This window comes from Pelodiscus sinensis, chromosome 2, assembly GCF_049634645.1.
Source record: "Pelodiscus sinensis isolate JC-2024 chromosome 2, ASM4963464v1, whole genome shotgun sequence".
In the NCBI taxonomy this organism is placed as follows: domain Eukaryota; kingdom Metazoa; phylum Chordata; order Testudines; family Trionychidae; genus Pelodiscus; species Pelodiscus sinensis.
The window spans coordinates 106,300,036-106,326,720 of NC_134712.1; the positions used below are offsets into that span (position 1 = coordinate 106,300,036).

General features: G+C 42.1%; 1 long non-coding RNA gene across 1 annotated transcript in view; it reads right to left on the reverse strand.

Annotated features, from left to right (window-relative positions):
- LOC112545567 (uncharacterized) overlaps positions 1 to 26,685 on the reverse strand; it is a 528,724-nt gene that overhangs the window by 60,231 nt on the left and 441,808 nt on the right. The window contains exon 12 of the long non-coding RNA XR_012901638.1: positions 21,803 to 21,869. This is a non-coding gene — a long non-coding RNA (uncharacterized LOC112545567). The remainder of the gene's footprint in view (positions 1 to 21,802; positions 21,870 to 26,685) is intronic.

The window sequence follows — 26,685 nt, forward strand, 5'->3', positions numbered from 1 at the left end:
CAGCTGCAAAGAGCACTATAAAATTTGGGACACCAAATTGCCCTAAATTCTATGGTGCCCTAGGCACATGCTTACCTTGTATGGGGTGATGCTGGGTCTGGCAGCCAGTCCCAACCCCACCTCGCCCCGCTGCTGGCTGCACCCACCAGCACTGTCCTTAGAGGAGTGTGGAGCCTGGGACACTCCCCCAGCTCCACCAGCCCTGCACCTAAGTTCCTGTCTCTGCTTTGACCCTTCCCACAAGTCCCCTCCCTGGAGTGACATGTCCCAGACCCAGAGAATTACAGTGGTTCTACTGCTGGCAGCAGGGCTTGGGCCCAGTTAGGGTTGCTAGATGGTTTCAACAAACATAGCAGACACACTTGATAAAAATTTGTCGACCAAAAAATATATATACATGATATGGGAAGTTTATTGATGACAATCTACATTACATCTTATATTTTATATTAGATTATGCGGCTTTTATCAATTTTTCAAAAACTCATCATTTGCTTCCAAACAAGCGAAAGGTATATTAAAAAACTCACAAAGTTGACTTCTTACTGATTCAACACTCAATCTGTTGCGTTCATCGGTCCATAGATTACCCATGACACTAAAAATTCTTTCCACACCGGCATTTGACACAGGAATTGAAACAAAATACTGAACCTGTTTTAATAAATTTGGAGCAGCAGGTTCTTTGCTGAAAAAATATTTCCACTTATCAAGAGATGTTGTTCCCTCAAGGGAAGTGAACATCATGTCCAAGGCACCAGCTTCCTCATAAAGAGAATTTGGAGGGAGCTCTTTTTACTACAGTGACAACATCCAGATTTGAATTACTTCATCCAAAGAATAAGATTTCTCATGATTAGCCAAACTCAGAGCATGATAAGGTGAATTTTCAAAAGGAAACGACTTCTCCAGATATTTGAGGGCTCTTGTGTACACATTCAGTGCTTCAGAGGTAAATTTATTGACTATATGAACTGGTAAATAGTCCTTTCGCAATGCTGCAGTCTTGAGCAAGAAAAGAAATGTGATGCCTCACTCCATGGTAAATGTGAGTCAACTCAGCAACAGTTACGTGTTCACTTTGTGAACTGTCTTTGATGACGAAGAAAGAGCTCATTCTCTGGGAAGCAGCAGCAGCTTGCAGTTTTCACATGTTTACAAGAGTCAGTGTGTTGTGTTAATGCAATCATATGCTAAAAGAAAGGATGCATTGCATTTTTTACATCTGGCTTTAGCTTTATCGTTGTGATCCATGACAACCCAAGAAAATTGGTTTTCCCAGTTTGAATTGTACTGGCATATTCTTCTTCTTTTCTTAGGTGTTGCACTTGAGGTTGAAGGTGTTGGTGTCTCGTTTATTTTCCTGTTGATTCTTGATTTAAGGCAGCCAGACTTTTTTGATAAAGATAACAAATATTCCTTACCTTAAAAGAGCACTGCGAGATATGAGAAAGATGAAAGCTAGACAAAGGACAACACTGTCACAAATCGTACATTTATAAAAGGGCAATATTCAGCACTACTGCATAGTTGCATACTGCCTGGCTGGTAGACACGCTCACGCTTACTACGTACTGATACTCGTATCCAAGCGGCAAATTGACATAGTAGTGCATAGGCACAGGTCTAGAGAGTGAGCGAGGATGCTCACACACAAGTCACGTCATAACATGATAATAATAAAACTTAATTAGAAAATACCGGACATATAAATTGGGAAAATAACAAATTTTCTCAATTTGTTTCCTGGACAGAAAGCTCAAATACCGGACTGTCCGGTTCAAAACTGGACACCTGACAACCCTAGGCCGAGCCCTGCACTCACCGTTGGCAATGGGAAGCGGACCCAGGCTACTCCGTTCCACCAGCTCCCAGCTGTGATGCTCCACTTTCTGCCATTGGTGAATTCAGAGGGCTATTCCATCCCTTCCACAAGCCCTCCCCCCCAGGCAATGCTGGGAGCCAGGGAAGTGGACTGAACTGGCGTTGGGTTGCTCCAGTTCTCCTTACCCCCCAGTGAGTGGAGGGGTTGGACCGGACCCCTACTGCCTCCCTGCAGCTCTGGGCCTGCCCCCCACAGCTCCTGCCCCTGCAGTCCTCCCCTACAAAGTGCCAAAACTTCAAGGGGCAGCTTAAGAAACCTCAGCTTGCTCCCATTGTCAAAAGCATTTTCTGCATGGGGTTACAGAAGGCTACCAACATCCTACCCCATAAGCAGATTTAAAATGGGGGAAAGTCCCTCATTTTGTGATAATCTCTCCTTATTGTACTACCTTAGGTGTGGTGGGATCAAAACTTCAGAGTTTTTTAAAGATTTTGTTAATACATTTAATATAAACATCTGAGAAACCCTTGGGAGAAAAGAGGCCTTTGTTAAAGAACCAATATATTCAGTTAAGAGCTGAAATTGCTCACAACTCACATCTGAGATCTCTAACAAGTCCAGGCAATGTAAAGAAATCTTTAAAAAGAAATCAAACTAGCCTCAGGCCCAGGCCTTCTTTATACTTGATGAAGAGGCATAAATCAATGTTTTCCTTTACCGGTCACCTTTAACTTTGCGTGTTGTACAATGTTGACACCTAACAACAATACAAGTGTTATGCGTTCCACTCGCCTACTTTCAGTGAAACAGCAATGGAATTATAATCAGAGAACTAATTAAGATTTTAGGACATACCCACCAGTTTCTCAGACTCTTCTTCCCTGAAGTACATTAGTGTGAGAGTCACAAAGACCAAGGATTTATATTAGACCGTGGCCACACTAGGAAATGAGGGTGGAATAATTATGTTGCTCAGGATGTGAAAAATCCACCCCTCCTCCTCCCCTGAATAATGCTGTTAGACCTAACCTCTGAGGGGTATAGACAGTGCTAAGTTGACAGGAGAATTCTCCTATTGACCAAACTACTACCTCCCAGGTAGATGGATTTAGTATACTGTAGCCCATTGTGGGGGCTCATGGAGGGGTTCCTCCCACTCTGAATCAGTGGTCAGCCCCTCCACCCATGTCCACAGCGCCCGTGAGTCCTAGGCCCCAGGCCAACAGTCTGTTTGGACCGGTGCTTGAGTCCCAAGCCTTAACTCAGGTTGGAACGGCAAGCAAATAGAAAGTCTCTATTTAAGCAATCTCTGACCCAGCCTTGGGGGTAGGCAGGCTGTAGGCAACTAAGCAGTCTCTGACCCAGCCTTGGAATGGGGGTGGCGGGGAGAGAGAGGGGACAGCAGGTAAATAACCAGTCTCTGGCCCAGCCTTACTGCAGGGAGGGGAAGTAGTCAAAGCTGCCGGACCTTCACAAGTAAGTACTGGCAACGGGGGGAGGTCTCCTTGTTCAGGCAGCTCTCCTGAGGTGAGATTGAGAGGGTGGCTGCCACCCCCTAGGCAAGGGCCCATCCTACTCTACCACTCCCTAGCCCAGGGCCCTAACCTCAGCAGTGCAATCCGCTGCTGAGCCAGCAGGGATCCCTACTGTTACACACTGGCCTCTAGCCGAGCTTCCCCTACACTGGGGCCACTTCCATCTCCCCCTTTCAGTCTATGTGGGGAGCTTATGTCAACTTAAATATATCTTTGGGGCATGGATTTTTCAGACCTCTGACTGACACAGATGCATCAGTCCCATTTTCTAGTATAGAGCAACCCTGAGTATGAGAGGATCTAGCAAGCTCTTTATAGCTGCTAGTGCTACCCACCCCAAGCAGAACATGGTGGGGAAGTTAGAACTGGTCACAAGACTTGATTCTAATCCTTCTAATTCACTGGCTTGCAGAGTTGGGCCGTGGGGAAAGTCGGGCAGTAAATAACTACAACCTGGAGCAAGAAGGGGAAAAGGGAAGGAACTATGGGTACGTCTAGACTACATGCCTCTGTCGCGAGAGGCATGTAGATTAGGCTACCAGACATAGGAAAATGAAGCGGCGATTTAAATAATCGCCGCTTCATTTAAATTCACATGGCTGCCGCACTGAACCGACAAACAGCTGATCAGCTGTTTGTCGGCTCAGCGCGATAGTCTGGACGCGCAGGTGGCGACATCAAAGGTATTTGTCGACCACCCAGGGATACCTCATCCCAGGAGGCATACCTGGGTGGTCGACAAATACCTTTGATGTCGACACCCGCGCGTCCAGACTATCGCGCTGAGCCGACAAACAGCTGATCAGCTGTTTGTCGGCTCAGCGCGGCAGCCATGTAAATTTAAATGAAGCGGCAATTATTTAAATCGCCGCTTCATTTTCCTATGTCTGGTAGCCTAATCTACATGCCTCTGGTGACAGAGGCATGTAGTCTAGACGTACCCAAGACTCAGACTGTTCCTTTCCAGCAATCCAAATGGGAACATGTTGCTTCATGCCTCCCCATATTCAGTGATAATCGTAAGCTCTTGATCTAACCCTTTGTTTTTTTCAACATTAGTTACCCTTATGGACAAGTCCTATAGGATATAACAACATATAACCATTCAATGGGTTTTAATAGAGAATTCTGTCTTTGTTGAAGAATTCTTTTGGATGCTTCCAGTAACATATAGACATATTCTAATATCTATTAATGTCTATAGGTTTTAAAAGAACTCTGTTGATTCATTCTCTGAGGTTTTGCAAGAAAACCCAATTTATTCTGAGGGTGCACACAGCTTGGTCATTTAACCTTTTTCCCTCAAAATAATACTGGCTAATCTGGACTCCACAACTTTATTATTTATTAATATTATGTACTTTTAAATTAATATTGATTAATTATTATTCATTTTTCCTTTCTTCCTTTCCACCAAAGTGACTGTCCCTAATTCAGGATTCTGACACAAAAAAAATACAAAGCACCATGATGCTGTTAGTATGGGCTAGAAGCCAAAACATTTTGTGCAGGTTAGCTCTCTTCCTAGGCAGAGGACATATGCAGTTCAGACATATGTTTTAACAGACAGCTACCTTGCCTTTCCCTTCCCAGTTTCCCTCCCCCACGATTCCTCCCACTCAAGCCTTCATGATCAGTCCAACTTGATTAAAATGTTTCTGTCATTTAAAAAAAGTCTCTTTCCTCACAGCAGCTTCCTCTGTCAGATGGCCAATTGTTTTTATACTGTTCCTGATAGGAAGCAGCAGTACTTTCTGGCTTTTCTTTAGTCTCTTCTGTTAAGAGCGCCTACACAGAGATGTTTCCACTCCATAGCTCTTCAGGAAAAATGTCCTCAAGCATGCTCTGTGCGAGTCCCTGACAACATCTTTTCTAACTGGCTGCTGCCTGTTGCTAACACACGTGACCCATTTTCAGAGCACATGATCTTACTGAGTTCCTGTTGTTACTAGCCTGCAAGTTTCTAGGCTCTTAGGCAGACTCAAACAGAGGGAAGTCAGACATTTGTTTCAATTATAAATCAGATTTGGTTCATCCCTACAAAATTACACTGCCGTGAAGTAGCTATACTACTGGCAGACACAAGATGGCAATGTAATTCTGTTTGTTTATTACAAAGGCCAAGCACACACAATACTCTAATCTCTCTCATACTTATCTGAAGAAGAGCTCTTTGAACTGTAGCTTGAAAGCTTGTCTTTCACCAATAAAAGTTGGTCCAACAGATATTACTTCACCCACCTTGTCTCTAATATCCTGAGGCCAATATGCCTGCAACAACATTATAAACACATTTTTCTGATTAGTTTAGAAATAGGCATGAATGAACATTGCAAGTCAGAACGCCCATGAACTTTGAGAGTTTGTTTGAAATTTGAACGTGAATTAAAATGTGAAATACAGCTGGCATCTATCCCTAAAAGAGGTCCTACTCCTAAACCTTGACCCACACACTTCTGAACTTTGGGGGAGAGGGAAAGATCGAAATTCTACAGCTTAAGCCATCTGTATTTAAATTATAATGAACCCAAGTAAGTGATTCAGTTCATTGTCTTTTAGATTGATAATTCATTATTTGGTAACAACTCATATGTCAACCATCTAAACTCAGACAGGGGCTTCTATTTGATTAAGGCATGCAAAATATTGCATATTTATAAAAGATATAATTTTTTCCTACCAAGAAGAAAAAACAAACCAATGAAAGATTTGGGTTACCTTATCCAGGAAGCAGACATTGATTTTGGTTGCCTCAGAGACAATGGCACTGACCTCTTTTGAAAGTGTTGTTGTTGCTGCCCAAGGTCCTGTCTCTACTACAAAAGAATTATGTTTAACAACAATACTGACTCACAGCTTACATTTCACTTAGGTCCTGCTTGCACTTCAATAATAACTGAATGAGAGGATCTGCTAAGCTCTAAGGCCATGTCTACACTACAAAATTATATTGACCTATCTTATGTCAGCACACAGCCACCACAGTTGCTTGTATACATGTGCCAGGCCAGATTAAGAAAGGGGTTTTAGGAGGTACAGCACTGGGGCCCAGACTGAGGGGGTTCCGCAAAAAGATCTCTGGGACACCAAAAGTCACAATCCTTTTGTGAGGTTCCCTTAGTTTAGGGCCCTGGTCTGTAGGCACTAAAGCCCCTATTCATTATTCAGCCCTACTTGGCTGGGAGGACATAGAAAAAAGTGACTCCACTCTCTGCCATTCCTCTTCTACCCCAGGCTAGAATTGCTTCACTGTGAGCATCAGGGGGAGGCTCTGTTTGGTCCTGCCCTCACCTGCGAGCTCCAGCACTGCAGTTCCCATTGGCCAGGAATTGTGGCCAATAGGAGCTACCGGGGTGGGCAGAGAGGGGCAGTGCCTGTAGGCGAGCTCAGGGCAGCTTAGCCCATGTGTGGCTCAGTGACCTGCACCCCAACCCCCTGCCCAAGCCTTGATCCCCCTGCTGTGCTTCAGAAGAGTTAATTGAGCCCCGTGCATGCAAACTTGACTCTTCCTGTCAGCAGTGTGCATCCTCACCAGGAAACTTGTATTGATTATATTGACAATGTGGACCATTGTGTGACGGCTCCTGAAAGCCAGTAACAGTTGACATAAACAATGCAATATCTACACTGACACTGGATTGACCTAATTACATAAACTATGACTATATGCCCCTCGGAGAGGTGATGTTGCTAAATCAGCATACAGAGGCACTTATATTGGTGGGAGTCATATTTAAGTGAAGACACTGCCACAGCTAGGTAAACTCAAGGCAGTTTACATTGATTTGTGTTGAGTAAATCAAGCCTAAGTCATCAAATTCTCCCGCCATTGTAATATAAATGGAGCCTTAAATAACAGCACCAGGCTCTCTGAACATAAGTCAACTCTCTTTCCTTCAACTCTACACATAGAAAAGATGTGTCTACACAGCAGGGCTTAACTCGAAATAACCTACACAAACTGAGCTACATCAATTGCGTAGCTTATTTTGAAATAGCTATTTAGAAATTGGGAGTGTCTACACAGCACTTATTTCGAAATAGAGCACTCTTCCTCCGACTTTCCTTACTCCTTGTACAATGAGGGTTACAGGAGTTGGAGTAAGAAGTCCTCCAGTTTGACAGTATTTTAAAATAACTGCCTGCTGTGTAGGCGTGGGCAAGTTACTTTGAAATAATGTTGCTGTGTAGATGTACCCTAAAGCAGGTATCAATGTAATCTCTGTTTCCTATTAGTGGATGATCACATTCTTGAATGCAGTTGCAGCATAGTTCTGAGCCTGGATAGACAGGACATATGCATGCTCTTTCTCACCATCTCTTTATTATTTGTGTCTCAGCCCTTTCTGACTTTTATCCCTCTAAACTTCAAGGACCTGGTCTCCCTGACTATATTGGACAGAGTTACTTAGGAATTTTGTAAGACAGAGAATCCCAGTTATATCCCAACACATGTTTAACAACAAGTTTAGGAGCAATTATTGCAGTATTGCTAGTATTATTGTAGCATATATGACCTACATTTTAAATGATTAGCAGTTTTGTTTGCCTGGTTTAAGAAACCCTAAATGGGGCCAGATTTTCAGTGACTGGGTGCTTTTTACTTTTTGAGGAATCCAGCTGCATGTAAGGTTTAGGCTACCAAAAAAATGGAGTCACTTAAAACCACTACAGACATTTGAAAATTTAGGTTAAAGGATTCTGTAGATTAGAAAGGACAGATTACAAAAGAATTGAGTCACTGAAGCCATCTTAACCAAAATAAAATCTTGAATTTTACTTTATTAATCTACTTAACTAAATACCCATTCTAGCGCTATTTAAATCATGTGCAGAGCTGGTCAAAATTTGGGATGTTTGTTCCCTTGGCAAAATGTAACATTTCAAAATTTGTTTTTGTTCCAAATGAAAATAACAAACAAATCAAAAACAAACTAAAAACTGAATATTCCTATGAAACAATTCCAAACAAAATATTTAACTTTGGGTCTATTGAAATGTTGTGTCTTGATGAAAGCAATATGTTTGAGTCCAATTTTGACTTTAAACATTTCAAAACAAAAAGTATCAAAGCATTCAATTGTGTTTATTTGAAGAGGAACATTTGAACACCATTTAAGCACTTTTCCTCCATTGGGTTTTTTTTTTCCCCCAAAATAAATTTAGTCAAACTCTACACAGCCTCACAAAACATTTGGGCTACGTCTACACTGGCCCCTTTTCCGGAAGGGGCATGTAAATTTCACTAGTCGTCGTAGGGAAATCCGCGGGGGATTTAAATATCCCCCGCGGCATTTAAATAAAAATGTCCGCCGCTTTTTTCCGGCTTTTAAAAAAGCCGGAAAAGAGCGTCTAGACTGGCCCCGATCCTCCGGAAAAAGTGCCCTTTTCCGGAGGCTCTTATTCTTCAAAGTAAGAATAAGAGCCTCCGGAAAAGTAAGAATAAGAGCCTCCGGAAAAGGGCACTTTTTCCGGAGGATCGGGGCCAGTCTAGACGCTCTTTTCCGGCTTTTTTAAAAGCCGGAAAAAAGCGGCGGACATTTTTATTTAAATGCCGCGGGGGATATTTAAATCCCCCGCGGATTTCCCTACGACGACTAGTGAAATTTACATGCCCCTTCCGGAAAAGGGGCCAGTGTAGACGTAGCCTTGGATTTTGAAGAAATGGCATTTTCTGGTGGAAAATTAATTCCATCTGAAAATTTGTGACCAGCTCTAATTATATACACCTGGGTTAGGGAAAGAACACATGTATCCAAGCTGACAGATAGATGGCCAAACTTCATGCTACTAAGACAGTGGTCACCAACCAATAGATTGGGATCTCAGGGCTGGCCTTACCATGAGGCGGCCGCCTGAGGTGTCAGACTGGGGAGAGGGGGCGCCACTAGAACCCAGAGAATTGAGACCTTTCAAAGTTTTGGCCCAAACGAGGGGGCATAGGGGCATCATTTGAACTCCCTGCCTCAGGTGCCACATTGTTGTGGTCCGGCCCCGTGGGATCTACTGATAGATCTTGGAGCCTTTGCCAGGTGGATCCTGACAGGTTTGACCGGGAGGCTGTCAAGTGCTGGCACTTTATCAGCACTGTTGTGCTGCTCCTGCCCTCTGCCTTGGAGCTGCTCCCCACCCCAGGAGCACAGGAAGAAGAGGGAGGGGTGCTGATGTCAGTGTGCCCCTCCTCTCACCCTGTACCCCATCTCCACAGAGCAGGGGGGGGGGGCAGAAGGGCAGGGATGGAGAGAGTTTGCTGGCTGCTTTTGGGAGTGGTGCAAGGCTAGCATAGGGATAAGCCTGCCTTAGTCCCCTCCACCACTACCCAGAAGCCACCTGTGCCCAGCTGGAGCCCACATTCCAAACCCTGGCCCCAGACCTGAACCCTTCTACACCGCAAAGCCCTGCCCTAGCCCTGAGTCGCCCTGCACCCAACCTCCCTCCCAGAGCCTGCACTCTGAACCTACACCTCAACTCTCTGCCCCAGGCTCAGCTCAGCTCAGAACCCCTCCCACAGCTAAATTCTTTAGCCCAAGAGCAGAGTCTGCCTCTCCCTCCCTGTCCCCCGCATCCTAGCTCTCTGTCCCCAGCCTGATAAACGTGAGTGAGGATGAGGGTGGGAGGGAGGATGGAGTGAGCAGGGCAGGACCTCAGAAAAGGGGTGGAAAGGAGGCAAGGCAAGAGTGTTTGGGTATGAGGTAGATCCTGGATTGCATTTAAATTTAAAAAGTGATTTCATGCTTAGAAAGGTTGGAAACCACCATACTAGGATATAAAATGATTGATATATGACCTCCTGGAAAAGGGCGAATGGAAATACCAACTGACCCATTTCAGTGACACAGTGATGCTAGAATTACAGAAATTAATACCGATTAGAGGATGGATTTGTTCAAAGAATATTTGCATTGCACACTAATCTCTGGATATCCTGTGCGGGAAATCCTTTGACTCCAGTACCTAATCAATAAATCTGGCAAATGAAAAAACACTCCACAAACCTATTATTGAAATGTTATGCACCTGTTAAGAGAATACTGCTGTGCATTAGCTTGTGTGGTGCCATATCCTTTTTAAACTGATATTTGATATTGAAGTGAGCAAACCTGATACAGGAAACATGCAGCCTTCTTTATGTTACTTTGAGTGTGGTGTGACAATCTGTGACTTCCTATGAACCTTGATTCTTAACAGATTCTGAACATGTTGGGCCTGATTCACCACTGTGTTACTCTAGTTTTATGTCACCAAAACTTTAGTTCCTTTTAACTGCTCTGGGAGGCAAAGTAGTTTCACCCACTGCCTTCTGGATACACAGTCATTCTGAGACTTTTACTTACACCAAATTTTCCCTAGTGTAACTCCACTAACTTCAGTGAAGTTACTTTAGATTATATCAGTAGAAGAATAGAATTTGAAACAAGGTATGGAACTAGATGATTATGCAGGTGCCACTTGTTAGAATGTAAATCAAATAACCTGAATCAGTGTGGTCTAGAGGATCAGCCATCAATCTGCTCTATGACTTTGGGTAAGGCACTTCCCTACCCATCTCTAGAAAATAAGGGGGGATAAAAATATTGTATTGATTATATTGACAATGTGGACCATTGTGTGACGGCTCCTGAAAGCCGGTAACAGTTGACATAAACAATGCTCTTTGAGATCTACCAATTAAAAGTACTGTATGAGAATTAGGTATTATTATCACCAATAAAGCAAGACAAGAAAGTTCACTGGAAGGAGCTACTTCTATGTGAACCGTAGAGAATATTAATGGAAACGGAACATGGTTTGTAAAATGGAATGTGTGCCCTGGAAATGTAAATCTAAGAGTAATTTGTGTAATCAAGAAAGAATACCAAATTTAAAAAAAAGATCTCAAATTTCAAACTGCTTGTGAACAATCTACAGACCAAGAATTAGTCAAAGTACATTCTTTTCACCAAGTAACAAATGAATAAAAGAAAATCATAAACTGCTCATGGGCATCTCTTAAAAGAGAGGTCAAATTCATTGAATAAATTATTTAATATAAATCATTCACTCTGCTCCAATTAACAAGCATTATGTACTCAGCTTATCTGCAGCATCTTAACAATCTGCCCCTGAGGGTCAGTGTCCCTGAGAAATCCATCCTTTTACAGTAAACTTCCAATAATACGGCACCTTTAGGACCCAGAGGGTGTTGGATTATCAGATATGCCGGACTATCAGAAGGGGGGGCTATGAGGGGTCTGGAGTGGGGTGGGGGAATGTCACCCCAAACCCCTCATAGCCCCCCCTTCCAATAGTCCGGCTCTGCCCCAGGCATCCCTGATTCAGCTGCTGCTGGTCAGTTTCAGCAGCGGCTGAATCAAGGACGCCTGCGGCAGAGCAGCTGGGGTGCTGCCGGGTTGGTCTGGTAGTGCTGCTCCTCGGCGCTGTGAGACCAACCCGGCAGCACCCCAGCTGCTCTTGGGGACACCTGGGACAGAGCAGCCGGGGTGCTGCCGGGTTGGTCCTGCAGCGCCGAGGGGCGGCGCTACGGGACCAACCCACCAGCACCCTAGCTGCTCTGCCACAGGTGCCCCTATTCAGCCGCTGCTGAAACTGACCAGCGGCTGATTCGGGGAAGCCTGGAGCAGACCAACCCGGCAGCACTCTGGCTGCTCTGCTCCAGGCGTCTGTCCCCAAGAGCAGCTGGGGTGCTGCCGGGTTGGTCCTGTAGCTCCAAGGGGCGGCACTACGGGACCAACCCAGCAGCACCCCAGCTTCTCTGCCCCCGGCTTCCCCGATTCAGCTGCTGGTCAGTTTCAGCAGCAGCTGAATCGGGGAAGCCAGGCGCAGAGCAGCTCCAATTGTCTGGCTGCCTCGAGCACTTCCAGGTTCCTGATGGTGCGTAAGAGGAATAAGGGTTATTTCGAGAGAAGGGTTTTGTCTCAAAATAACCATGTCTTAACAGCATCTGTTATTTTGAAATAGCGCCATAATGTGAATATGCAAATGAGGCACAGGATATTTAAATCCCAGCTTCATTTGCTATTTCGAATGTCTTCATTTACATCCCTCTCTTGAAAGAGAGTGCAAGTGTAGACATACCCTAAGGGAGTGAGGGGAAAGTGCTTGCATTCTATGCATGCGTTTTACACCTGGCTGGTGTGTGAGAGGCATGCACAGAATGCAAGCACTTTCCCCTCACTCCCTTAGCATCCGGGGAATGGAATGAAAAGCTAGCCACGTCCTGAAGCTCACAGCTGCTGCCTCTTCTATCCTCCCAAAATTCCACCCTTGTGCCATATCTTCTATGGATGGGCAGGGGACGGAGAGGGTGGAGCTGAGGAAGCAGTGTGGGCCAAGGGATCAATTAACATGCTGGAATTTTGACTTTTCTAAATCATGTTTGTCCATCCTTATGGGAATCCCTATGGCATTTCTCAATTCATTGTTGTTAATTATTTGTATTATAGCAGTGCCTACAGGTCATAACCACATCTCAAAGTCCCATTGTGCTGGGCATACAGTAAGAGACTGAATAGTTTGCAAACTAATTAGACAAGACAGGCAAAAGGTTGGCGAAACAGATAGCCAAGGTCACAGAAGATCAGTGGTAGAACCAGGAACAGACAACTTGTGTCTCTTCACTTCAGGTCCCATGCTCTATCCATTGTATCTATTAGATCACTCTGTCCATATTTTCAGCAATGTTTAGATGCATATACATTAGCATACGTAGCTACCCAACCATCATTTAATTCTCTGTACAAATAGGCACTGTGATTGTACATGCATTTCTCTCTCTCTCTTTTTTTCACCGTGAAGGTGGACAGTTGTATTCTTTGACCTCTTTGCCTGCAGCTTGATAATACACTCACAGGTTCTCTCTTTCTTGTGCCATTTTTAACGTGGTGGAATTTCTTTCATTTTCATTGACCAAAGAGAGTGAGAAAGTCTGGCTGAGATTTAATAAAAGTTCATACAGCTAGATCATTTTCTCCTATACAATTACTCTGGAAACTAAATAAATGTCAGAATCTATTGGACAGAATAAAAAAAAACATTTGAAAGAATATTCTCTGAGAAAAAGGCACCCTTCTACACAGTAGTCAAGCTAAGGTCAAAACTATTCACATTAAAGTGACCATGTAATAGGATGTATAGAATCCAGTTAGATACAGATATCATTATACAAATACTTTCAGGTGAGGCACACAAAATTGTAGCTATGTAATTCTGCACTAGTGTCCCTGCTAATATATATGATTAACTCATCTGGACGAGTATAAAGTATAAGTATCAAATCTTTTTGCCCTCTTACACCAGGGTAATTCTATTTACTATAGTGACATTATTGGGCAGTCACACCAGTATGAAAAGAGAATCAGGCCATACATTATGCAATTTATAGATCTACACAAACTCATATTTTATATGTAATTATTATTATTTAGTATTTATACTGCAATCATACCCAATGACCCGTGTCAGGACCATTGTGCTGAGTGCAATACATACATTTAAAATGACATGCTGACTGTCCAAAGGGTTTTATCATTTAATTTGAGTATGTTGTCATAAATAAATGGATAGAGGGAGTCAGTGGGGCATGCAAAATTTCCTCCTTTCAGGTGGACTGAAAGGCTGATTTTTTTTCTGTTACCGATGTGAAAGATAACGTGGGAAGAAAGATGTAGTCCGGGCCAAAATTGTCCCTGATTCAACCTTGCTGAAGGTACAAACCTAATCACAAGGATGATTTTAGCCCTATCATTTGTAAATGTGATCTTATTCCCATCTTGACAGCTCACTATATAGTCAGTTTTTCAATTTCCCCCATACAAGCTAAAGCTGATACTGTAGCTTGTATTCACATGAGTAATCCCAATGTAGCTGAAGAGACGGCTCAGTCATTGATAGACTCACACAAAGAGGCATGACTGGGCCCTGCATCTGTCAAAGATGTTACCTAAAATTTTGGATGTATATTTTCTTGTGAAACTGAAGCGGAGGGATTGCCAAAATCATGTAGTATCTGGACATATTCCTAGCTTGTGTTACAAGTGACACTTTAAGAGAGATTTGTTAGCAATGGAGAATTGTTCAGAAGGGAGGAGGGTTGAATCTTTTAAGTGACAAGCTTATTGGAGGTGGGTTGTCTTTAACTGTATTGCCACACTTAGGATATATTTTAAGTGATAAAAAGGGCACGTAGAATATAGGGACTGATGTGCCTTCCCTTTAACATGTCTATAAAATGAACTCGCTAATTAAATAAAAATTACTAAGACAAAGAATTTTATAAACTTTTCATTATTTTTGGTATTTGGTTACTTTTGCATTTCATGGTGTAAATTTGACTGGCTTGTGTTTCTTACTGCCCATTTTCTCTTCTTGTGGTTCTCATGTGCTAATAAATATACTATGGTATACACATACCTACCACTTTCCAACCTCTGTATAGTACTCAAGTTAAATATAAAATTCATGTAAACATTTTTAATTCACATTAGGCTTTGGAAAATTCACATTAGCTCTTTATTAAATTTTACTAATATATACTAATGGCTTAATCCAGAAGATCATCCCTATTTAGGAACTCATTTAAGCTGGTGCTAAAAATTAAGCAGCATGCTCAAGTGCCTTCCTGAAGGAATGGACTTAAGTATGTGCTTAAGTGTTTTCTTAGGACCCATGTGTATTAAAATGAGGATGATGACATCCTTCCTATTTTTAAAAAGCATCTCTTCACTGCTTTCTTCAGACTGGGAAATGGCAGTTCTTTCCTGAAGAAAAATTCTATTTTGTTCAGATCTAGAATGCCTATTTTTGAGTTTAGTCGTTAACTGTTTTCCAGTCCAAAGAAAGAAAGGAGTACAGATCAGTGATAGTACCAGAAGAGCTGGAATGCCATTCCAGCTTCCAAAAACATTTTAGAACAGCATTCCAGAGTGTTCTGGCAGGACTTGAACCATAGCTGTCAAATTCAAATGGGAGGGCTTCATTGCTTGTTCACAAACTTTAATGATTACTCTTGACATTCTAAAGAAAGAACTTCACAATATTAGGTATAGATAATTTGGAGAGTTCAAGTCATGACTTCTGTACATGTATTAATATGAATCTCCTTACCTTTTATTTCATCAGCTTGTTAAATATGTGGCCTTCATTATTCTATGTGATTTTGCATTCAGGCATATATGTTTTTAATATTGGCCACATTATAAAAAACTACAGTGTTAATAAAATTGTCTGGAAATAGACTCTACTCAAACTTTCATCTCAAATTCATAGGCGGAGGCAAATCTGCCCCTCCCCCTAGGGAATATTATCCAAAGTTAACACAGCTCAGTGACTGCTCAACAATTTCACTGCCCTTCTTTATATCATGATACTTGCCACAAATAAACATCCATTTATTGTTAGGCATCAAGATTATTAACTTGACTCTCAAAATAATAACACATGATTTTTAAAAAAATCAATTGTTCAGCTATGAACAATTTTTTTTTTTAAATCTTCTTGACAAGATGGTCCATTTGGATAAGAAAATGAAACTACAGAGTTGTATAATCTAGTTTTGTATGTTTTGGCCCAGAGTCAATCCCACGCTGAGATCTGCTCTATGTAATGGCAGGAAAAGAGACATCAGGGAACCAGTTTAGGCTCCCCTGATGCTGACCATTGCGAAGGTTAGATCAGTCGTGGGTGTAGCCTGGGGGTGAAGAATAATATAATTTATATGTGTATGACACACCAGTCTGACTAGAAGGTTCCAGGTCAGTCCTCCTACTTTAGGTCACAGAAGTTATGGGCTATAAAGCTCTATTTCTGGAGGTACATCTGGGGGCCCACAATAGCAGTCACGCTTACAATGAGAATATTACCAAATTAAAACACTTTTTATTATGACTGGTATTAAGATGGCGAACAAATACAAAACACATAGCATGTTTGTGTTTCAAAGTGGCAGCACTGCACAGCTGCGGCGCTGCCACTTTGAAGTACCCCTTTCTCCCTTATAGAGGCAGTGGTGGTGGTGGGGGGAGGGAAATCGACTAGTCGACTAGTCAAAAGACTGTCTGATAAGCAAATGCTTATTGGATAGTCGACTAGTCTTTAACATCCCTAGTCTATACTGTGCTGTTTCAACGGGAAATGCTCTCCTATGGACTTACCTTACTCTTCTCATACCAGTATAATATCAGAATCAGCTGAGAATGCTCTGCCATCAATTTAATGGGTCTTCACTAGATCCATCAAATTGCAGTAGTGTAGACATGGTCATAGAGTGGCCACATGGGAGACCTTACAGCAGTGCAGCTGCATCAGTACAGTTGTGTTGCTGTAAGATATCTAGTGTAGATATAGCTTTAGGTAATAAAATCTGTCGCAGTATGTTCTCAGCTTTATAGAACCAATCCTGCTTTTAGTTTCATGAAAAACAAAATGTGAAGAAAATATGTGTCAAAAACATCAGCATGAATTCCTTAAGACATGGTTAATTTGGTATTTTGAAAAAATTATTTAAGAAAAGTTGCCAGAAAGACTGCGGACAATTATTTGAAATTGTATAAACTGTTACACAGATTTACAATTACTGTTACTTTTTACTAGAAATGCAGACATTTTTGCACTGCTCTCAGTCATATCCTGCAGTAGACAATTACAAAATTACAATTACAAAATATGGTCAACATATATGAAACCATCTACTTGTTTTTGCTTTGTTTTGCTTAAAAAATCACATTAATATTGTACCTGTATACCTCAACACTGGAAGAGAAAATAATGGGACCCTGCAATATAGTGACTAGCACACAGGACACAGCAAAGCTGGTAAAATGGAGAGTTGTGCCCTCCGGTGGAAATCTCACAGCTTGTAAAGAAAACATCTGTAATCTCTACTCTATAGATGTAGTCTATATTTATAAAACAGATCTGCCCTTAATGTGTAATGCATCTAGTTCTGAAGAAATGCTGACATTCAGAGTATGATGGCAATGAAAAGTGGATAGATTGCTGTTTATTTAAAACTGCAGTTTCTATATAAACTTAATGAGAAGTGGATATGATGAAGTGGAATGGATCATAGCTGGTATTCTTCACTGTGAAATTCACCAAGCCTGAACAAAAGGGCTTTGTATGGAGATCTACAGGGTGGAACAGTAATCACAGCCTGTCTGCACCCCTACATTGTTATTTCTGGCTTCTAGATCCTCAGAGATGCCCACCTCATTGAATCCACTCTGAGTCAAGCTATTCAAAACCTGAGGCTCTGCTTTGGAACTTAAGTGGCCCCAATGGCTTTAAAATGGACCCTCTCTGTTTGAGTTTCACCCCTTGCAAGCAAGTAAGCTTTTTACAGTGATGCATTTCGCCATCCTAACTGCTCTAAATTCTTGTGATGGAACCCTGACTTTTCTATACAGAAAAGCAAGCTGTAATGTACAACTCCCAATTAATTTTCTCCTGCTTCTGTGGAACGTTTACATTGAAACTAAAGCTGAATAATTAATTTTCCTTTGTATTCTTGCATATTGCTCAGACCTGGTGCAACAAGTAAACCATAAGACCGTCTTCCATCAAGTCGCCAACGTAGTGTCGACATAGTGGCAATGTGCTGCTATTTTTCTCCACCTTCCCCTTTGCAATCCACTTTTCTGTTTAATCTGTCCTCGTATTATGGCAATTTATGTGAAACTGTGAAAGATGATTGCATTGTGAATCTTAGCTGCTAAAACTCTTCTGGATCTGAAACAAGAACTGATTCTTGTTGATTTGCTGAATGTTCTAACAAGCAGCAAATACTCGAAAGGGGGAGTTGTGATTGCAAAATATGAAATGGTGAATCTAATACATGTTGGCACTAAGCAAAATTAAAAGGGGGAATTACTGCTGATAAACATAAAATTGAGGCTGTGCACAGATGGCCTACAGTTCAGGCATTCACAAATGTGCAGAGTTTTCTAGGACTCTGCAGCTGTTGCAGAAGGTTTTTTATATGACAAAACCACTGCGTAAGTTGGGAGAGAAAAGGAAAATGTGTCAGTGGTCAGCAAAGCGTAATTTAGCACTTTCAGACTTGAAAAAGGCTCTTGTGACTGCTCCTGTCTTGGCCTATCTACTTCTAACCCCTTCTATACTGAACACAGGCGCTAATAAAAGAAGAAAAGTCTAGCAGCACGTTAAAGACTAACAAAACATGTGGATGGTATCATGACCTTTTGTGGGTACAACCCACTTCTTCAGATAAATGGAACATTAAAAGTCCAGCTCCAAGAATAAATAAGGGAAGGGGGAGGAAGGGAGAAGAAGAAAAAGTGAATTAGAGTGTTCAAGTTACAAGAAACTGATAAGAACAATTTGCACTTTGTCTAAGTACCCAGTGTTTAGTTGGTTAAGTCATTAGGATGTGGAAGATAGTGTGCTAGCCAGCCAATGTCTTTATTCAGGTGAAGCAAAATACAGGACTATGTAGCACTTTAAAGACTAACAAGATGGTTTATTAGATGATTAGCTTTCCTGGGCCAGACCCACTTCCTCAGGTGCTAATGTTTAGCATTTTGGGGACAGAATTTCACCTTGGCTATGGTGAGAATGTAGCTATAAAGTTGAGGTGTTACACAGGTGAATTCCCTAAGTTAACAAACTAGGCAGGGCCCGCCTCAATCAGCTGATACCTGAGACATTTTTAAGGGTTGCTTGAAAGGGACCCCTCCTGTGCTGATTAAAAGTCCATCAAAGGGTGGAAAAACCCAGTCTTGGATGGGACTAAAAGTCAATTTGGGTTGGTTATGTGTAAACATCTTGACAGAAGGACACTGTACATTTGCAGATAGCTGACACTCTTTCTTTTTATGTTATTACTTTTTTCTGTTTGGGTTGGGTTATGGGGATGAGGAGCAACCCTAAGTTGGAGTGATGTGCTAGGTTAAACTTTGTTATGGTTTAAATTCATAGATCTTTATGATTGATGGGTGTGAATGCACCCTTTAATTAACATAACTGTAAGGATAAATTATTGACAAGCCCCCACTTTAGTCAAAAGGGGTATATGAAGCTGTCCAGGAGTTCTGAACCTACTCTGTGGGTGAACTTTTTTTTTTTTTGTTCATTTGGGGTTTTTTTGGCACTGAATATAGTTTTTGGAAAGAGGGGGAGGGAGAAAAGGAGAACACATGGAACATGACAGACATGGGAGAAAAACTGAAAAAACCCAAGCAAGCATGGTATGTCCCCAGAAGGCGCTAAAGACAGACCTTTTGGATCTTCTGCTGGCTAAGGAGGGTTAGGGCTGTAAGCTAAGAAATCACTTTTTCCCCCTTTTGGTTCTTCCTATGTTTTCAGAAGCAGAACTTGGTACATTCCCTGTAAAAAAAACCAGACTCCACCACAAATTTCTGCTCCCATCTAGAACATCTCCAGGGCTTCCCACTTTTGACTAGCCATTTGGGACAAAAGAGGCAACAATGATTCATGAAAGTAGTGGTCCCAGTTGTGGGACATTGAGATACACAACCTTTCCCACCTCCCCTGGTGAAGCCTGTATTACTTAAACTCATTTGAAGCCCATGTTTTTGCAGTAAATTTTCCCGAAGTGTCTATGTTTCCATCTCTGGGAGTGAGCACTTCTCTCTCACTCCAGGCTTATAGACACTTTCTTCCAGCCTAAGCCCCAGAGTGATTCACCTTCATTCTTAAACAGAAAGTAAGTTTCTAGCCCTCATGCAGGGGGGCCAACAGCTACACCGGGGCCCTCGAGCAAGGGAGGGACTCTATATGTTCCCCAAAAGGGTGGGACCTTTGGCAGAAGGGGTGAGACAGCAAGCCACCCCACGCCACCCTCCCCCCAGCTCTCAGCACCACGCAGAGCATGGCACATCCCCCAGTGCTTAGAGATGGATCTCTGGGCTTTTTAGAATCACCAAGCCCCGAAGCAATTGCACCCTTTACCTTCCCCCCATCAGCATCCTTGTGGCTATGAGAAAAGCTTCAAGTATGACCCCAGTGGACCCTAAAGGATCAAAAATCAGAAGACAAAGAAGAAGAACACACAATCTATTATTTTATATAGTCTCATGATCTGAAAGCCAAACTCATTATTTGGGGTGAGCCTGACATGTATTTTGATGACCATACTGCACCTCTCAAGAGAGTGGGCGCTAACTATTGAGCTGTGGGATAGTCTGCTCTGTACCTAAACTAGAGGGCTCCCTGAGTAGCATCCTGGCTTTTTGTGAATTAGAGTCTAAGGGACCTCTCTTCAGAGAATAGGGAGCCAAAGTACCTAAGTCAGGTTTGGTGAATTGCAGTGATTTTCTAGGTGCCTAAAAGTTAGATGCAGTGACACTCAGCTTCACAATGCCTAATTCGTTTATGGGTCCAGGCTTTTGATACTAAAGGAGTTGGGGCCATATGAGTGCCTAAGAGAGAAAACTCATTCCTTATATACAATCATATGGATTATTAGCCATTCTGATAGCCCTGGCAGCCTATTGACAGCTAAAACACAGCATAGACATTACCAGATTCACGTCCAATAGCAGCTGGATGTTAGCAGTGCACTGCAGGGCTGGATGGCTGATGGTAACAAGGTGATCCCTCAGAGTTATTAGTCAATGATTAAAGCAACCAACAGGAAAGACAGATAATGAAACAGGGATTTGAAATATGCAGTTGCTGGCTGCAGGCACTTTACCTCATAATGCGGTCAATTGATGCTGGAAACATTCTAAATTGACAGAGTGAACTTGTGTCCGTTGGAAGTATTCTATTTTGGGCTGCTTACCGTGATGGTGGGAATTGGCTTTAAAGCTCAGGTAATCAGTCACGAAATTGGGAAAGTAACCGAAATACTTCTCTGATGGACTGTTTTTATTGAGAGACAACCAATCCTACACACTCAATTACTGAGGGACAATTTACACTCATTTCTTTATTTGCTTTGTATAACTAACTCTCTGTATAGCTTTTCATGAATGATGTACCTGAATATTTGGATGCTAGTATCTAAGCTGTATTGTTCAATTTATTAATCTAAATTTAGGTTATTGCTGATTATATATTATATCTATTGTATGACTTTTCAATCAACCTTTGCCCTTTTGGATAATTTAACACTATACCTACATGTGCAGACCCTACCTCCTTAACCTGTTTATAATGTTAACATTAGCTTTAATACAGTTTGTTACTATATTTTTGTCAGTGTGCACCCACCAACTCAAAGTAGGTTACAAAGGTAACCCGAGGTTACCGCTAAAAATAACACGCTATTAACTTGTGGCAGAGGCTAAAGGAAGTAGCATTATCCCCTCTTGAGTACCAACCACATATACTGGTTGTATGTGTATGAATTTTGATGGCAGTCATGACAGTTTGCATAAGATACATCACACACAATTCTATACAATTGTACTGGATTGTGTAAGAATGAGAGAAGGCCAGAGTGTTACATAGCAAATTATACCTGCCAGATGTTTTCTTGTAATATTTAAGAAAAGTATCGTGGCCAGTTGGTTGCATGCTGTTCTTCCCTGAAAGGCAGAGAAAAATGCCATAAATCAAAAACAATAAAGTTGATTATAAAAACAAAACAAACCACTCAAAACCAACAATCCCCTCGCCCAACCAAAACTTTCTCACATCAGCTCTGAAACAAGATGTTTCCAATCATGTAATGTCATCAACACACATGTACATAAGTCATTTAGTTAACTGTATGATATATGATATAAACCAGGGGTAGTCTCAGCTGGTGGGCTCCAAACCAAATCTGGACCACCAGATGCTTTTGAATGGCCCGCGAAACCTTTTTCTTTACTTATCATTACTATTATTTTTTTATTTTCTTTGAAGTCTAGCCCTTGACTATACCTTGAGAAAAAATAATTGACTGCCCCTGAAGTAAACTTTCCAAGCATTGTCTGCAGAGGCATCCATCTTACAATGACACAGACATTTCTTGCTACTTTCAATACAGACAAAGCTATTGAAGCTTCAGTTTGAAAATGGGGAAATGGGAAAAGATGCTTTTTGGCATAAAGTTTATTTAAAGTGTTTATGTTATAACAAATGAAGCCCAAGACATTTCCAAAGATTAATGACCAGCTGAGAGTTGATGATTCTAAGTAACCCTAAGCAGTCACTAATTCTTCTAAGTACCTCTGGAGGGAAAGATTAAAGGGGGAGAGGGAGCTTTGAAAGTATCTTTTCTCTGGCCATATGCTGTATTTTGCTAGATGTGCATGACTTGTGTGGTTTGACTTTCCCATTTCTGAAGAATTACCGCACAGTCTACTGGCCAATCATGTCTGGTGGATGCATTTCTAAACATTCCAGTTAACTTGTAACCTTATTTATTGCAGTTTGGAAACAGTAAAAGTTCCTACTAATGTATTTTCAGTAATGTAAATGCTATTTTGTGAAAAGCCAATTTTTGATATTTTTGGATAAGCTGCTAATAGAGTTAGAAGAAAACTGCACTGCTTTCTAACAAACAGTTGAAGTAGTGTTTATAGTGGAGATATGCTCAAGTGGACAGTATACTGGTCTGGCAGCCAGAATATCTGGATTATATTTTCAGCTCCACCACCAACCTATGTTATGACCTTGGACATGTAACTTTAAATGACTCTGTTTCCCCATCTATAAAATAGGAATAAAGATATATACACACCTTTACAAACCCCTGAGATTTATAAATGAAAGGCACTAAATATGTGCATGGTATTCTAATTTATATAAACATATAGATTAAAATATTTTTGTCAAAACAGCTTTTCGATACATATCACAGCTTCTAATTGTTCATAATTGTTAATGGTGCTAGTATCACTTAGGGGTTGCCTGCACTACAGTATTTTGTCAGCAAAAGTCAGCTTTCACCAACAAACCAGTGTTCCATCCTCTAACAAAATTTACTGGCTTGCCAACAAAAGAAAGCCACCTTAAGGAGAGGGGCACAGTGGTCTTTGAGGTAAAGTTATATTGACAAAGTGTCAGCGAAGACACTGCGCTTGTTATGTCATGCTGAATAGCTTCCAGAATGTGCCCCATAATAAACCTCATGACTGCTTTGGTCAGTCAAACTCCTCTGATCTTCACCCCATTACAAAGGCTTCTGCCCCCTCTCTCCTTTTTAAAGGCATGGGAATCATTGAAATTCTATTTCAGATTTGCTCCGTGTGGAGATCTCACATCACATCTTCCCAGGTGACCATGACGGCTCCATGCAACAAATGGTCTCCCACTTTGAGAATCCCTGAGTTATTAGATCTGCTGGCACTGTGGAGAAAGGAGACTGTGCAATTCCAGCTTTTAAAGGAATCCTCCAGAGACATCTCTAGACAATTTCCTGGAGGTACTCGCCAATCTTCTGCAGTAGGATTCTTTGTTCCTTTCCCCATTGTAGGAAACTTTCCTGCACCAATTGGCATCACTTATTTCAAGTTTATGGATAGTGGTGGCAGAGTCAAATACAGATGGGGAAAAATGCACGTCTGGCCATCAGTGCTATGTGGAAACCCAGGAGCACCCCCAGACTACAAATGTCTGACAAAAAGTGATGCAACCATTCAAATAGAGTGAGCTGAAATAATCCCCAACACAAACTCCAGATGCTTTCTTCAGCCTCCCTGAATCACTTCTATCTTGTTTGGATTTTGCTTTCATAACCCATTACTGTGTCGTGGCCATATAATAGGAAAGCTGAAAGACTGCACCATCCATAAGTGAGACAAAGAATCAGAGAGGAACATATTTGCAAATGAATGACTCCATAGAATTATTTATTTCAGTCTTGAGCGAGAAGGCTCATATATAGCCCATGTTGTCTAGGAAGAAAGACTGAACTGCACCTTGCATGAGACACTGCTTATGAGCTTAAATGACTCAACAGCACTATTTGCAGACTCTGTGATAGCCAATACTATCCTGCCCACCCAAGCCAAAGTCTTCTGACAAGTCAGGAAAAATCCATATTTAATAGATTCAAATACAGCTGAATAAAGGAATCAGCATGTAACCAGTGTTCACTGTAAGCTGAGCACTTGGGCCGCCACCCAGAAAAGAGTCAAATGCTGCCCAGCTGATTAGCAGAGTGCCAACAGCTCACAGAACCGGCAGCTTCTACAGGTGGTGCACAGAGCAAAATTTATTCTGAACATGGATGGAAAAAATTAGAGAAAACTCTGCATGTAGCCAGCCAATGTAGGGTAATTTTCACTGTGTACCAAAATCTAAATTCCAGATTTAAAGGAATCAGAGTGGTGCCAAAGTTGCTTCACCACAAACTTCTCAATGACCTTTCCCAAAAAATGAAGGTAAATGAAAAAACAACTGTTGGTGGCATTGTTGACAGAAGGAGATGATTTATTGAGTTTGGGCCTCACTCTATAGGGATGATGAGAGGGGAAAGTAAGCCAGTGCACTGTGGTTCGGCACTCCGGCAAGAAGCCAGCCAGCTGGGGCAGTTGGCTGCAGTGGGAGAGGCGGCACACTCCCAGCCTGGCTCCCGGGCTTCCTGCAGGTTTCTGTGCTAATCAGCAGGCAGCCAACCAAGTTAAAGGGGCTGGTTGGGGGTGTACCCCTCGCCATTGGATACTGTCCCAGCCCCAAGCCTCCCACCCTCTAGGAGCCCTTTAGGGAAAGTGTGTGTGTGGGAAGGGTGCTGCAGCTGAGCATGCTGTGAACTTTTCCCTCACTCCCTGATAGGGAAGGGGGAAGAAGAGCAACAGCAACCCAGTATGTGCAGATGCAGCCCCCACTCCCAAAATGGCATCTTGCGCTCCCCCCACTCACCCTACATACATGCAGCCCCCTGTCCTGACTTCTGAATCCCCCAATTGCCACTCTTTCCTTGACTCCTCAAACCTTCTGTCCTGAGCCCCCCTCACATCCCCAACCCTGACTGCACTCCACATCCCCCATCCCTCTGTCCTGACTCAAATTTGTTTACTATATTATTATAAATATGGGTCACTTTATATTAAGCCTTTGCAATTACAGAGTTAATATTTTATTTGTCAATTGTTATGGACTATTGTAGAGTCTAATGGGTCCAAAAAGCATGGCTTATAACCATCTAAGGGTATGTCTACACTACCCTCCTAGTTCGAACTAGCGGGGTAATGTAGGCATACCGCACTTGCAAATGAAGCCCGGGATTTGAATTTCCTGGGCTTCATTCGCATAAGCGGGGAGCCGCCATTTTTAAAACCCCGCTGGTTCGAACCCCGTGCAGCGCGGCTACACGGGGCTCGAACTAGGTAGTTCGGACTAGGATTCCTATTCCGAACTACCGGTACACCTCATTCCACGTTCCACGAGGTGTACCGGTAGTTCGGAATAGGAATCCTAGTCCGAACTACCTAGTTCGAGCCCCGTGTAGCCGCGCTGCACGGGGTTTGAACCAGCGGGGTTTTAAAAATGGCGGCTCCCCGCTTATGCAAATGAAGCCCGGGAAATTCAAATCCCGGGCTTCATTTGCAAGTGCGGTATGCCTACATTACCCCGCTAGTTCGAACTAGGAGGGTAGTGTAGACATACCCTATGATACCTACGTAGGTCTGCAATATGATTATGTATAGCCATTAATCATTTACTAACTCTTTCTAAACGTAACCTCAGGATAAAGTGTGCCTCAAATAGTAACAACAGTAAGGGGGAGAGAGACAGACTATGAGAAGGGTCCCCATCTCACACAGATGTGTTGATAACATAATCAGAAATGTCACATGATGGAAAGGGCTTTGGAATGTTTAAAACAAGTTGAAATTGCCTGATATACTAATAGTGGTGTCTTATGCTAATTTAGAAACCCAGGAGAGAAAAGGATGATGATCTTTTCTAAGTATTTCTTACAATGTCTATTTTACAGGAACACCCTGACACACTATGGGGATATTATTATGTTAGTTGAATACTGGAAGTCACTCTGACTTCAGACTTGTTCTTTATAACATTCTTTAGGCAACAACTATTGTCCTTTAGAGGGCTTGAGCTCTGCACCACTGTAAAATACAAGAGTGGTTTGGTTTTCTTTAAGAGTAACTTAAATTCATATGAAGTTTATTTTAATTTTACCTTTAAAACTAACAATCTGCACGGGCCCCATGCCATAACATATTAATTTTAAAATACTACTACAGCAGTTACCCCAAATGCTGCAGTTACATTATTGTATTGCTGAAAACTGGTGTAAAACAAAACTATGCCTCCTTAATCATCCATAGAAAAAGCTAATCGGTGCTACACAAGGTGTCCTGTTCTTGCCAAGGAACACAAGCAGAAAACCCCACATCAAACTGACATCTCCCATTTTGCAGCACAGACCATTACTAATAAGCTGGC